This window comes from Rhineura floridana, chromosome 1 (assembly GCF_030035675.1).
Source record: "Rhineura floridana isolate rRhiFlo1 chromosome 1, rRhiFlo1.hap2, whole genome shotgun sequence".
In the NCBI taxonomy this organism is placed as follows: domain Eukaryota; kingdom Metazoa; phylum Chordata; class Lepidosauria; order Squamata; family Rhineuridae; genus Rhineura; species Rhineura floridana.
In genome coordinates this window covers 255768684-255782395 of record NC_084480.1, presented here as the reverse complement: position 1 = coordinate 255782395, position 13712 = coordinate 255768684, and the positions used below count along the sequence as shown (strand labels likewise).

At 41.8% G+C, this 13712-nt stretch overlaps 1 long non-coding RNA gene across 1 annotated transcript in view; it reads right to left on the bottom strand.

Annotated features, from left to right (window-relative positions):
- The window catches only part of LOC133372125 (uncharacterized), a 61975-nt gene extending 48844 nt beyond the window's left edge, over positions 1-13131 (bottom strand). Inside the window, exon 1 of the long non-coding RNA XR_009759458.1 lies at positions 12887-13131. This is a non-coding gene — a long non-coding RNA (uncharacterized LOC133372125). The remainder of the gene's footprint in view (positions 1-12886) is intronic.
- Between the last annotated feature and the right edge of the window lie 581 nt (positions 13132-13712).

Here is a 13712-nt window from a genome sequence, read left to right as displayed (position 1 = left end):
AACCTTGTCGTTCCATCTTTTTTCGGAACCAGGACAATACTTGAGGCCCAGGGACTGATGGATTCCCTGATCACTCCTAATTCCAGCATCTCTTCCACCTCCTTTTTGATCTCATTCAAAACTTTCCCATTCACACGGTACGGAACAGATCTGATTGGGGCATGATCTCCAGTATCAATGGAATGTATAACTATACTGGTTCGGCCAGGTTTGTTGCTAAAGAGATTCCTATAGGTTTTCAAAACTCTCAGAATCTCCTCTTCCTCCTTCACCTCCTCTGACCATTCCACTTGATCTACCCCTCCTTTGTCTTTGCTTTCCTGTACCAAATCTGGAAGTTCAGGCCCACTTCCCTCAGGGAATAAGGTAACTTGCAACACCTTTGCATCCCTGGTATGGTAAGGCTTCAACATATTTACATGAACCACTTTGCTTTTGTTTAATTGGTCTGTGGTAATTACATACGTCACTGTGTCAAGCCTTTCTCTTATGGTATATGGTCCTTCCCAGTTAGCCTGTAATTTGTCATGTTTCCTGGGTATGAACGCCATAACCATATCTCCCACATCATACACACGTTCCCTGGCTGTTCTGTCATACCAGTAACGTTGCTTCTCCTGTGCTTGACTCAAATTCTTTTCCACCACCTCCATCATTGATGTTAATTTATTGTGGAATTCCAATACAAAATCTACTACAGATGTTTTGTACTCTCCCAGGGTTCCTTCCCATGAATGTTTTGATAGTTCCAAAGGTCCCCTCACTTTTCTAGTGAACATGAGTTCAAAGGGTGAGAAGCCTGTTGACTCCTGAGGGACTTCTCTGTATGCAAATAAGAAGCATCCCAACCGTTCATCCCAGTCTTGTGGGTGATCTTGAACATAGCTTCTGATCATGCCCTTCAAAACGCCATTGAATCTCTCTGTTAACCCATTAGTGGCGGGATGGTAAGTAGTGGTCTTTAGATGTTTTAGACCACAACATTTCCACATACATTGCATCACTTCTCCCATGAATACACTGCCTTGATCCGTCAGCAATTCATGAGGGAAACCCAGCCTCATAAAGATTTTTAATAAAGCCTCTGCCACTACAGGGGCTTCCACGGATCTTAGTGCTTCTGCGTCTGGGTACCTGGTGGCAAAATCCACCACCACCACTAGATATTTCTTGCCATGCCTTGTGGGTTTGGAAAAAGGGCCCACCAAATCTATTCCCACTCTATAAAAGGGTTGTCCAATTATAGGAAGGGGCTTTAAGGGTGCCTTAGTCTTTACTCCACTTTTTCCCACCTTTTGGCATATTCCACAGGATAGACAATGTTGTTTTACATCTTTGGAGATGTTTGGCTAATAATAGTGTGCAGCCAATCTCCTCTTGGTTTTTTTTATTCCCAGATGTCCTGCACATGGGACATCGTGGGCTACCTCTAGCAATCTGGTTCTGTATTTCCTAGGTACTATTAATTGCTTCACTGGTTCACATTCATCCTTTCTCTCAGCAGGCATCCACAGTCTATATAAAATCCCATTCTCACACACAACTTGATTCCTCAGTTTGTCAGTGAAAGGAATCTGTTGGGTCAGAGCTTGTTCCTTTATCTGCTTCAGACTTATATCTTTTTGTAGCTCTTCCCTGAATTGATCTGCCTCATCATTATCAGAGACCACTTGATACAGTTTGTCTCCTTCAGCAGGCCTGCTAGTGGTTGCTATGGTGACCTGAGGCTGGTTAACAGATTCCACCCTGTTTGTTTCAGCCCCCCTCAATATGGCTTCTTTTTCTCTGCCAATTTGCTGTCTGGTCACTACATAGATCTTTCCTTGGGCGCCCATTACATCCCTTCCCAGTATTACTGGTTCTTGTTGCTGGGCATTAATGCCTACTTTATATCGGCCCTATCGGCCTCTCCAAGTCATATCCACCAGTGCCACAGGCAAACTTTCTGGTTGACCCCTCACTGCTTGGATAGTCACAGTTTCCTGAGGTAATATTACCTCAGATTTTATTAAATCTGGCCTCAGTAATGTCTGAGCGGCACCAGTATCAAGCAATGCCCAATAATTTGCCCCTTATACACTCACTTCCTCTCTCAGACTTGAATCAAGGTCTGTTACTTCTGTCCAGTTTATCTGGCAGAACTGAACCTTTTTCGCTATTTCTAAAGCCTTGGGCTCTGTTTTCACTGTCCTTGTCTGAGCAGGATTACTAATGGGGTTGGCAACCTCACATTGAAAACGTAGGTGCCCCAGTCTACCACATTTGTAGCATAATTTCTCCTCACTTTTAGGGTACACAGATCCACTCTGGGGTGTCCTGTGCCCTTCAGATTTTACTGGAGGACTCACTCACTGTGGTACCACATCCCTTCTGCCAGCATTATATGGTCTGGGTTTAAAATCTCTTGATGTTTTCCCCACCCAGCCAGTTCTGTTGGAGGCGAAGTGATCCGCCATCTCTGCGACCTCCTGCACCGATGTAGGGGAACGGTCTTTGACCAGGAGCCTTATTTCTGGTGGTAACTGATGGTATAATTGATCCAATATCATGAGGTTTTTCACCTCCTCCACAGACTGAGCTTTTGCACTTGTCAGCCATTTCCCAAATATGTCCATCAGTTTTGCCCCCAGCTCCACGAAAGACCTCCCTGTCTGTATCTGGCAGTTTCTGAAAAGCTTTCTAAAATAATCAGGCCCCAGTCTGAATCTTTTAAACACTGCTTCTTTGAATTCAGCATAGGTGACGGGCCTGTCTGAGGGGAAATATTGGTATACCTCAGCCAATTCCCCTTTAATCAGGTTTGATAAATACTGCATGTATTTATCTTCAGGTAGCCCCCACAACTGAGCTGCTTTTTCAAAGTGCTGAGGTAAATTTGAGGATCTTGACCAGGCTCATAGACAGCAAAGTCCTTTGGAGTAATTTTTATTTTTGCTCCATCTCTGTCCTTTCTTGTTTCATCAGAATGAAACTTCTCTCTTTCCAATTTTAATATTTCCCCTTGTATCTCCGCATCCACTCTCATTCTCTCAGTTTCCATCCTCAATCTCTGTTTCCAACTCCCTCTGCTTGTCTTTTTCCTCAGCCTCCATCCTCAATCTCTCAACTTCCAACTCTCTCTGTTTGTCTTTTTTCTCAGCCTCCATCCTCAATCTCTCAGCTTCCAACTCTCTCTGTTTTTCCTTCTCTGCACCTTCCATCCTCAATCTCTCAGTTTCCATCTTCAACTTCTCTCTCAAGTACTCTATATAAGCAGGATTGCTTAAATATCCTTCTGGGGTCTCTTCCCTGACCAGTTGTTTTTGCTGGGCAGTAGCAAATCCTATAAGTGCTACCCTCAATTCATCTACCCCTTTACCCTTGTGAGGTAAATTGAATGTTATGCACTTCTCCACCAGCTCCTCTCTTTTCATTTTTATGTATTCAGCCATAGTGTTTGAGTTCACTCACTCTTTGCCACACACTCTTTGCCAGTCACTCTCACAAGGTTCGTATCTGGATTCTCTGTTGTTTGTATCCCACCGCTACCACCATGTGTGAGGCGTCCTTCCCTGGCTCTCCCTGTCAGGTTCCTACCTGCTCGTGGTTACTGCCTGTCACTAGGCACCACCAGGGACTCCACCAGTCCGGACTGTCCTTTTTTATTGTTTCTCTCCCTGCTCTAGCACAGATCTCAACAGATCCCCCTGCTAGGCAACCACCAGTCACATCCTAATACTAGTATTCCCAGAGACTCTGAATACTGGTATTGTTATTCTCTTCACCGCTGCCACCATTTGTTACAGTTTCCCTTCAGCCTTGGTCATTACCTTACCCTCCCTTCTGGTCTGTGAAACCCCAGCCAAGGATCAGGCCTTTGGTAAACCTGCTCAGGGGGTTGAATTGATAACCATATGACGCAGGCTCATAGTTGGCATAGATGCCATGAAGTCCTAAGTTGGCCCAATAACAGCCTCTCCATTAATATTAAAGCAATCCAGGACAATCTTTCTGGGGTTCCAACACCATGCTACAGACCACTTCAACCAGCTTGGTCAGGGAGGCCACTGCGCTGCAGGATGGTCAGTACACCAGCAGCACCCCCAATCTGTCTCTCTGGCCCAACAGCAAGTACAAATCCTCTAAGCCTATCCCAAGATCAAGAAGCTTTCTGGTAAAGAAGATACACCTCCTATAGACAATGTCTTACCCATCCCCTAGGTCTGACCTGGTGTTGCATCGAGTACAAGGGTGGGCACAGCTTAGGCCCATGCTGCTGACCCATCCAGGTCTCAGTGGTATGAGCCAGGTCAGCCCTTCATCCATGATCAAGTCATGGATTAGCATGGTCTTATTACAGTCCAAACTAGCATGTAAGCTTCAGAGGTCTCAGTGGATAAGCAACCAGATACCTTTGAGGGAGTGGAGGGGCTAAGATGGTGGCTGTTTATTTATTTTATTTATTTAAAAAGTTTATATCCCGCTTCAGTTCCAAAGAATTCTAAGCGGCCAAAAAAAAAAATAGTGCAAACACATTATACAATATACAATATATAAAAAAATATAAATTATCTCTCACATTACAATTCAAAAGCTAACCGAAATAAAAAGGTCTTAACTTGGCGACGAAAACTAATTAAAGAGGGGGAAGAACGAATTTCCTGCGGAAGAGAATTCCAAAGAGTTGGTGCTACCACCGAAAACGATCTATTCCTAGTACCAGTCCGATGAATTTGGGAAAAAGAAGGAATATTAAGGCCGGGGTCTAATGAAGATCTTAAAGAACGAGCAGGCTCATAAAACGAAATACGATTTGAAAGATAACTAGGGCCTGAACCAGATAAAGCTGTAAATGTTAAAACCAGGATTTTAAACTGAACTCGATAAGAAATTGGAAGCCAGTGTAGTTGTTTTAGGAGCGGAGTAGTGTGAACTCGCCAACCTGCTCCTATTAACATCCTGGCAGCCACTCTTTGGACTAATTTCAGTTGACGAAGTATTTTAAGGGGAAGTCCAGTATAAAGCGAGTTACAATAGTCTAACTGGAAGTTGCTAAGACATGGGCCTCCAAAGTCAAGGCCGAATCCAGAAGGACACCCAAACTACAAACCTGGGTCTTTAGAGGGAGTAAAACTCCGTCTAGTAACGGTACATTCCCTATTTCCAACTTGGTTCGGTGCCCAACCACCAGCACCTCTGTTTTATCTGGGTTCAATTTCAGCTTATTCTGTGTCATCCAGGTCTTAACGGCTGTTAGACAATTATTTAAAGGAAGGATGGCATCTTTCATATCCGGAGGGAAGGAAAAATAAAGCTGGGTGTCATCAGCATATTGGTGAAACCGAATTCCAAACCTCCGGATGATCTCTCCCAGCGGTTTCATGTAAATGTTAAACAGCATCGGTGAAAGCACCGAGCCTTGTGGTACTCCGCATGCCAATGGCCAGGGATCAGAGCTAAAATCCCCAAATAGTACTCTCTGTGATCTGCCCTCCAAGAAAGAGCGGAGCCACTGAAAAACAGTGCCTCGTAAGCCCATCTCGGAGAGGCGGCCCAAGAGAATGTCATGGTCGATCGTGTCAAACGCTGCTGAAAGATCAAGAAAGACTAACAAAGAAACTTTCCCCTTGTCTAACTCTCTCCAGAGGTCATCCACTAAGGCCACCAATACGGTCTCAGTTCCATGACCCGGCCTAAAACCAGATTGAGATGAGTCGTAGTAATCTGTCAGCTCCAGGAAACTCTGGAACTGAGAGGCCACCACTTTCTCAATAATTTTACTTTAAAAAGGTAAGTTGGACACGGGACAGAAACTATCTAAACTGGAAGGGTTCAAAGAAGGCTTTTTAAATAAGGGAATGACAATTGCTTCCTTTAGGCTGCCTGGAAGGTGGCCTTGTTGGAGGGAAGCATTGATCACCTCACTGATCCGGTCTGCGAGTCCCTTTCTGGACTGTTTTATAATCCAGGAGGGGCATGGGTCTAGTGAACACGTGGTGGGTCTCATCCCTTCCAAAAGATTATCTATATCAGCGGGATGGATGAGCTGAAATGAGTCTAAAGTGGAAGAGCAGATAGTAACTGTAGTAGAGGGCACAGCATCGATTACAACATTATTAGTATCAAGATCAGAATGAATCTGGGCAACTTTAGTACTAAAATATGTGGCTAGTTCTTGACAACGGGAGGCAGAATGATCGAAATTCGGCTTATGTTGGTCTTGATTAAGCAAGTCCTTAACCACCCAGAAGAGTTCCTTTGGTCGGCTGTCGGCAGACGAAATGGCAGCCGAGAAAAAGGCTCTTTGTGCCGTAGATCTAGATGTCATATAATGCTTCAAAAAGTTCTTGGCCTGAAGTTGGTCAAAAAGGCTCCGTGTCTTCAGCCAACGACGCTCTAAGCTCCTGTAAATCCGTTTCATATCTGCCAATTCCTTAGAAAACCATGGGGCCACCTTAGATCGAGAGTGAGTAAGTGGACGTAAAGGGGCAATAGCATCTATAGTCCTGGACATTGTATTATTCCAAGAATCTACTAAATCAACAATGGAGTCACTAGTTCGAGGAACAAAAAATTTTTCAGCAGTAGATAAGAAAACAATTGGATTTAATAACCTTTTTGGGCGAATCATTTTTAAAGGATTCTTTCCTCTAAAAGGAGTATGTAATGGTGGTATTTTAAATTTAATCAAATAGTGATCTGTCCAAAGTAATGGGCGAATAGATAAATCACTAAGTGCCAAGTCCTCTTCATCCAGGCCAGTATAAAAAACAAGATCAAGAGTATGACCAGCTCTATGTGTGGGTTCCTTAATTAATTGAGATAATCCCAAGGTGGTCATAGTCGTCACAAAATCACGGGCCGCACCATATAAAGAGGAATTGACATGAATGTTGAAATCTCCCAATACTAACAGGTTGGGGGACACCAACATTAGTTCCAAAATCAACTTCGATAGCTGCTGCAAGGCGGTCATAGAGCAACATGGGGAGCGATAGATCAGTAAAATTGCCAAACCATCCTGGCTGCCAGATTTTAGACTAAGCGCTTCAAACCCAGGGAGAGATGGAAACGGCACTCTAGTCAGAGAGATAGTCTCTCTGTATATTATTGCTACTCCACCTCCAGGATCCTCAAGTCTGGGTTGATGTAAGGCCAAAAAGCCAGGCGGGCAGAGACTAATCAAGTTCACTCCGCCAGCCTCCTCTAACCAGGTTTCGGTAATGCATAATAAATCAGCTTGTTCATCCAGAATAAGATCTTGAATAATCACAGATTTCCTATTTACAGATCTTGCATTAAGAAGCAGAATCTGGGATCCAAAAAAATTATTTGGGAAAGAAGTCTGTCTCTCCTTTTGAGCTAATTGTGCAGGGGTTAGTAAGTGGCGATATGCTCTACCTTCCTTGGGGCGGTCATATGGTGTTAACTGATTATACTTCCCTCTACCCGATATTGTGGGAATGGGGTTTCTATCAAAGACCCTCGGTAAACATCCACCCCGATTCTCCGGGGAGGGAGGCATACAAAAGGAGGTCAAATCTAGTTGTGATGAAACTCAAAAGCGAGCGGCATCAGATTCTGATAAAGATCTATATCTAAGAGGGTTTGTATGAGGTTGGTCCCCAAGAGAAACAGAAAGTGCCAAATCCGTCATAGCGATTTTTTCTGAGGAGCTATAGGCAATTTCGGCTACTGAATGATGGTCAGAATTTTTTGTACTCTGTGACAACCTGGTATTCTGCAACAGCCTAAGGAGATTATGCAGGTCATGAATGATGTCTTGTTGAGCCATGTCAGAGAAACTAGGGAATTTAGTCACTAATTCTTCAACATGGGGCCCTTGGAGTATCAGAGGCTGATCAGCTGGCTCTATTTGTTTAGGGTACTCAATTAAAAGTGGGGATACAGTGGGCAAAGACGCCGATACTTTATAATCATTACAGTTGGTTACGGAGTCCCTAGAACTCATCAAAGCATCTAGGCTAGGGGGAAGTGAGGAAACAGCACGATCCTGATATGATTCTCTGAGAAGTGGTGATTGATCACAGGAACTCACTTCTGGCCGCTTAATGATCAGGGGGGAAGGAGTCGCCGAATTTAAAAAATATCTATGTACAGAAATACCTCGCTCCCAGAGCCAGAATTTCTTGGCTAAAAATAAACTGACCAATTTACAAGATACAAAAGAAAACAATACTGTAGACTCAGTGGGAAAATTAAACAAAACAGTAATCTTAACTAAATCTTTAAGATTAATTGGACCAATGTGCCAAGATTGAAATAATTTCAAATAGTACAATTTTAGATTATGCGGTTGTACACAGAAACTAGGGTATGGTAGGTGTGAGAGAACTATTGAATTCTGCTGGAGTTGTAAAGACCAACAATATATAGATTCTTTCTTTACAACAATTTGATTCTGCTCTGTTGTCTGTGTCTTCATAGGGGAAGGAAAAGTACCCCCCGAAGATGGTTGTAATAGCGGGGGAGGATGCTTTGTCGGAGATGTCACACCTGTTATATGAGCTGAAGAAGATGGCTGTTCCATTGGTGTGGTGGCTGTCTTACTCTTGCTGAACAAAACTGGTGCATAAGATTCTTCGGAAAACCATTTTAACCATTTGGGGTGGAAATCCATAAAAGCTTGGAAAGAGAGAATGAAACTTCCTCAGTGCTCTATGGAACCTGGTTCTCTTTACAATGACTGACTTAGCTGCCAAGGTTTTGCATGGGAAACTAATTACAGCCTCGTATCATAGGAGGAAGCAGCTGAGTATAATAAGGTTTGTTTTCAATCTAAAGAAAATTGATTGCCTAGTTTAACAGCCTTTTTTCAGACCGGGTCAAACATTTAAATTCTTCTTACACTAGAAAATTGTTTTGTGATACATTATGCTAATTTCAGACTTCCTTGGCCACAGAAACCTGCTCCTTAGTTGCCAATTAATTACACAGGAGATAAAGTGGTACATCCGTTCCTGTTAACGAATGCAAGATTTTGAACCTTGTCAAACTGTCCTACTGACAGAAGTGAAAGCCTGAAAGTTCGAGTAATGAATGCACAGAGGGACAATCCCACAACCAAATTAGCATGTTCAGAAAGTGCATTGAATAGAGGCATGAGGAACTCATCACACAGGGAAAACTCCAGGAGTTAAAATGAAGAGGGGGTGGGAATCAAATAGAAGTCTATAGAGCAACTATGTACTGATTGCTTTAGATCACTGATATACTACTTTTTCCATGTTCATCCAGTACAAGGCAACTAAGGTTGTAATTACCAATCACTCCTATACTTACTATACGCTGTTGGTTGTGTTACCACTTCGACTTGGGATCTCCAACATGGTACCCATGAGGGCCAGCGTGCCCACCAGAGAGGTAAGCTTGCCTAAGAGTCCATTGAAATAAGTCCTCTTATGCATGTGTAGATAGTGTTTTGGATCTTATCCATGCGGTAGCAATTGTCCCAGCTCCAGTCAACATGCTTCTAGGTAGCCCATGCAATGTGCCCAACAAATTAAATGGAGATTTTGTTTCTAAATGGGCGGCTGTTTTCAAAGCCTTATTCCTGGAAATCTTCTCTGTGGATCCTATTCTTACAAGGCCTTGCCATCAGTAGCTTTTCCTCTACCTGGGCTATTATTTTATTTATTTATTAAATTTATACCCCACCCTTCCTCCCAAAAGGAGCCCGGGGTGGCAAACAAGACACTAAAAAGACTCTAAAATATCTTAAAAACAGAATTTAAAATATATTAAAACAAAACATCTTTAAAAACATCTTAAAACAAAAAAAAGTTTTAAACATCTTTTTTTAAAAAAAAAAGCTTTAAAAACATCTTAAAAAGCAACTCCAACACAGACACAGACTGGGATAAGGTGTCTACTTAAAAGGCTTATTGAAATAGAAAGATTTTCAGTAGGTGCCGAAAAGACAACACAGATGGTGCCTGTCTAATTTTTAAGGGGAGGGAATTCCAAAGAGTAGGTGCCACACCACTAGAGGTCTGCTTCCTATGTTGTGCAGAACTATAAAAGCAAAAGGTAGATGTATGGGGCAATAAATACTCGCTAAGGTAAGCTAGCTGCAGGTGAGACTCATATTTGAATTTTGCAACTCTGCAGAGCATTTTTATATCTCCCTTGGCAGTTTGATTCATTTCACATTTAGTCATTCATGCCCCTGTGTTGAAAATTATATGAATTCAAACTACTATGGAGGATATTAAAAATGACTTGGCAGGCTTCCACTTTGCAAACCCCATGGCAGCAGCGCCTCATCATTTCAAACGTTTCTGCTCGGACCAGTGCCACAAGATACACAGACATGCCCAACAGTTGATTTCAGGCTTTTTCATGTTGTGACTTAACAGTTTAATTACACTGAAGAGTTCCATATGCATGAAAGGAAATGCCACATCGACTGTACCAAGTAAACTAATAATAATAATAATAATAATAATAATAATAATTCTGATCATAGGAATATTCATTAACTTTGCAATATATCTGACCATCGGAGAAAAATAAGAAGTGGAAGAAACTTTCAAGAATTATTCTAAATTCAGTAACAACAAAACAAAACAAAAAAAGCAGCAATTTATCTTTCCCAAATTGGGAGCTGAATTTGCATGTAGTTAGTTTTTTGTGTGTGTTTTTGTTGTACATTTCTAAGATGTATTAAATCCACAATGATGCTACCTATGTACAAAATTGAACATACAGCTTGAAGAATATAACACTGATCACAGAGGACCAATCATAGCCCTAACCTATGAGCCACTGTCCAGAATCAACAGCTCGTAAAAACTGAGTGACAAGATGTCAGAGCACAGTGGTACAGTTAGGGGTAATTTTAGACTCTGGACATAATGGTCTTACAGCCTCCCCCTCCCATTTTAGATGATAACACATATTACTTCACTTACTTCAAAATGTGATAAATCAGCCCTGCTGCACTAGGGGACCCCTCCTGCTCATTCTGCTGCATGGGATCCTGGGCTTCTGCCTCCAAAGTCCTGCCCTGATGGCACCACTGCTAATGCAAATGCAGGGGCAAGAGAAATCTGCATTGTTCCAATTCACAAATGCTAGAATTTATTTATTATTTATTTAATTAATTTCTATCCCACCCTTCCTCCCAGCAGGAGCCCAGGGCGGCAAACAAAGCACTAAAACACTTTAAAACATCATAAAAACAGATCTTAAATACATCATAAAAAAAGATCTTAAAACAGCATTAAAACATTTTTTAAAAAACTTTTAAAAAGGGTTAAAACATTATTAAAAAACATATTAAACAATTCTGACACAGATGCATAATTGAATCTTATTGTCAGTGATGGTATAAGAGCAACCATCAATATTTTGAGCCAGTGTTTTCTCTAACAACTGTGCAGGAACTAATTCTGTTCAGCACAAGGCAAAGGATGCATGATTAAGAAAGTCAGGACTGGCATTTTGTGCAGAGATGAACAACATCCCTACACACACAAACACGTTCCCTGGGTTCGATCCATGTTCAAAACAACTCAGTTATTACTGTGGCTGTTTAGAGCATTTTTCAATCTCACTGTGCTCCCAGTGATGTCATCAGGCATGTAATGGGGGTCTGCATCCTTTTCTCCAATCCACCGTGAGCCTCCATCCCTTCTGCTTCCCACATGGGAGCCCCACATTGCTTTCCCCAATCCCCCCAATATGGTCTGCCATTACAACAGTGACCCATGGCACCTCGGGAAATGTAGTTTCCTCAGGGTGTCTAATGCACACATTGAAGGAGGGAGGGAAGGGTAAAGTGGGTAAGTGAGTCAGGGTGAAAGAGAGTTGGGAATTCTTGTCTGAGTCGGGTCACAATATTCATACTAAAGGTGAGCATTAGGAGATACACATTCCAAATTATGAGTGTTGGTGACATTTCTCATTGTGTGGGAACTAAATGCTAATAGATTGGCTCAGACTCTCCTGTGTGATTGTTAAAGATGCATCCAGCATTATTACCCACAGTCCTCTTCTACCTCTATGCAACTATTTGCAAACAACTAGTCACCATGAGTAGAAATGTACAAATCAATAAATAAAATGTATTGAGCCAGTCTACTGCAGCATAGATAAGCAGATCCAGTTCCACATAGCCTGCAGGCACAGAAGCCTGTTTCTGTGTATGCATCTCCTTTGCTGGATTTAGGGATGGGGTTCACTGCCTAGTTCTGATCTGCTTGTATTCCAATAGTTCGTCATTCCATCCCAATCCACCCTTTTTTGTTGTTGTTCCCAATTGCTTTGGCACTCGCCGATTTGATCTGCTGGCATTTTGTTTTTGTTTTGCTTTTTGGTTGTGAAAAAAATATTGGGTAATTTTTAAGGTAAATGCCTATGTAAATGATTACGGTGTTCCACATGGTTTATTTTTTTCCAATTTATCACACCTACACACTGTTACAAATTCATCAACTTAGATACAATTATGAAGATAATTACGTAAAATCAGGGGGAGATTTTTAAAAATTCATGCCGATTACAGCTGCAGCCCACTGCAAAAAAACCATGCCAATTACAGCTGCAGCCCACTGCAAGAAATCAGTGCCAATCTGAAAAGATAGCAGACAGTCAAATTCAGTCAGAATCCAGTACTAAGTCTGATTTCGCAGATTTTCTCTCCCATCCCTAGCTGGATTGGAACAACAGTCACTAAAAAAAATCAGGAACATTAAACAGCAAGTGTGACACAGATAGATTTATCTCTGCTGGGTGAAAAAGGGAAACAATCATGTTAGCAATGGGCAGGGGGATCAGCCTATTTTACCACTTAGACAATTACAAACTACCTTATATATGAATTCAAAAAGCCTGCAATACTATCCATGTGTACATATAAAACAAAACTATATTGTAAATTTACCTCTTTCTTTAAAGCCCAACATCAAGCCTGAGATTGCTTTGGACTGGATAGTCCAAGAAGAATCGGTTTAGTTTAGGGTTTCGTTCTTTTATCATTCATTGGACAAGCTTTTCAAAATGCAATTCAGTACATTATTTTAGAAGTTATGATCCATGTGCAGCCCTTGATCTGGGAGAAGAACTCCTCTTGATCTCAGTGAGAAATATGAGTACCAGCAGGAAACTGACTAGAGGGCTGAACAGGCCTTTTCCATCTCTAATTTCCATGATTAAAGTGTAGGATCAAAGGCACTATAAGGCTCTAAGTATAACCACATTCACAGAATGAACCAGGTTCAAGGACTAACACATTTTAGGAAGTGAGAGGGAAATGCCATTATAAATTTATTCAGACGCTAGCTTTCCCCAGGATTCCCCCCCCATTCTTTTTGTTCTTTTGACCAGGTCACCTATGAACTGCTGAGCTGGCAAAACAGTTTATAGGATCTGGTGCAAAGACTGCTGTGATTGTGACTCATATTTCTGTAGCACTGCACTAGGAATGTGAGCTGTTTGAGGATGCAGTTTTAGAACAGAAATGTTTATTGATACTTCTGCATTACAACCAGCCTCTATTGCCAGATAAAGGGTAGGGGCTCATTTTCAGGTTTCACTGAGAGCCAGAGGGTGGGCAAGGAGAGATTCACAGTAAGGTTCAAAGATACACATGCTGTTAGATGCATTAAAAATTAAACATGCCTCTCCAAAATATCTATTTTCAAATCGTTTAACCAACTCATGGTATTGGGGACAGAAGGAAGAACATGCAGGTTTCAGACATACCTTGA